Genomic DNA, 1,567 nt, shown 5'->3' on the forward strand with positions numbered 1-1,567 from the left:
TTACTTAGCATAGGGACGTAGCTTAAGCTAACAGTCAAATATTTTAGCACCAGGTCACATTAGCAAGGCCTTCTTTAGCTTTTGGTTTGTAATGTGGCAACCGTGTTTTCCTTAAGGAGTTAGCTTAAGCTAACATAASTTCAAACATTCAGTCTAATAATGTAGCTTCTGGAAACATTAGCATGACACATTGCTACTTGTTGCCACGACAAAGAATTGTTGTGCCAAAGCCAATTACTTGTTAGCTACAAGTAATTATAGCATAAATACTTGTGCTAAATTAATCTATTAATTTAGCACAAGTTAGTTCTAAGTAAAATATGTAGATTAATGATTTAGCCTCATAAAATATTAGCCTAATTGCTCAAGACAACATATTAGCTCAATCCTTTRGCTAAAGGATTTAGCTTAAGCTAGCAGCATCCTACAGTGTCAACAAGGCCGCTATGCTAGGTGTGACCTGTAGCTTTATSACTCMTGGTTGAACCTGGTTGTGACCTGCTGCWGCCTGAAGGAACCACCAGGTCTCTGCGTTACCTCTGGGCGGTCTGGGCAGCCTGCTCTGGGTGTCACACACACTGGCTGGGGTCAACGGGTGAGACGAGGGCTGGAGGAAGGCCACAGTGGGGAAAGGCACCGACGGGATCATGGAGGAGTCGGACAGGGAGGCGGGGAGGCCTGAGCGGCCGCCGTCCCTGCCGCTGGACGGGACTCTCCACCGGGGCAACGGGGACACGTCTTCACTGGAGGAACCGGGAACACTGGGAGGGCTGAGCGACTGCTCGGGGGTCGACGAGGATTTGGGAAGGAAGCTGAGGATGGAGGAGAAGAAGGAGCAGGATTCTGGGAGAGGAATGGTCCCGATTCCGCTGTCCAGCGTCCGCATGGCGCAGCGCGATCCTGCGGCACAAGGAGGACAGCTGCAGTGGCTCACAGGGCACACAGGGAGCTAGCCGCTAGCAGCTAGGTAGCTAGCAGATAGCCTCTATGSAGCTACCAGCTATTAGCTAGCCGCTAACAGTTGGCATGATGAAAGAGCAGGAAGCATGGCTGAAGTGGAGCAGTGAAGCTTTGAAACGTGTTTATGGACGAGGTAATTAGCTACGACCACTTTACAAATTAAATCTGATTTCAGGGTAGAAATGGAGAATGAGGCAGATTGGTAAGAACAATTCTTTGGATTCTTTATGATGAATAAAAACATTTTCTGTTGGTCGGAGACTTTTCTCTCTGCCTCCTTGTTTTCCTCAGTTTGCTGGAAGTTTGAGTTAAAGTCTAAAATATTTAATGCTTCATCACAAAATGAGAAAAAGATCCAGATATGATCCAGATACTTTAACCGCCGCTCTGCCTGAACGATGCTAGATGAGTGTTGCCAAGATCTGACTGCGAACATGAAATGCACACAACGGTTCAGCATGGTGTGAACGAAATGCTTCATTTTAGCTCAACAGACTATTGATCGCGTTACAGGCTAAAGGCAATCAGAGACCGACTTCACTCCAACAACACGCACAAACACAGGGCAGGAATCCAGAGAAACAAGCTAGCATCCATCTAGCATCCA

At 47.1% G+C, this 1,567-nt stretch overlaps 1 protein-coding gene across 1 annotated transcript in view; it reads right to left on the bottom strand.

Annotated features, from left to right (window-relative positions):
* Nucleotides 1–813: 813 nt before the first annotated feature.
* LOC103460713 (nck-associated protein 5) overlaps nucleotides 814–1,567 on the bottom strand; it is a gene marked incomplete at its 5' end in the record, with an annotated part of 25,056 nt that continues 24,302 nt past the window's right edge. Inside the window, one exon of the mRNA XM_017303443.1 lies at nucleotides 814–900. The remainder of the gene's footprint in view (nucleotides 901–1,567) is intronic.

The sequence above is a fragment of the Poecilia reticulata genome, unplaced genomic scaffold, assembly GCF_000633615.1.
Source record: "Poecilia reticulata strain Guanapo unplaced genomic scaffold, Guppy_female_1.0+MT scaffold_277, whole genome shotgun sequence".
NCBI lineage: Eukaryota > Metazoa > Chordata > Actinopteri > Cyprinodontiformes > Poeciliidae > Poecilia > Poecilia reticulata.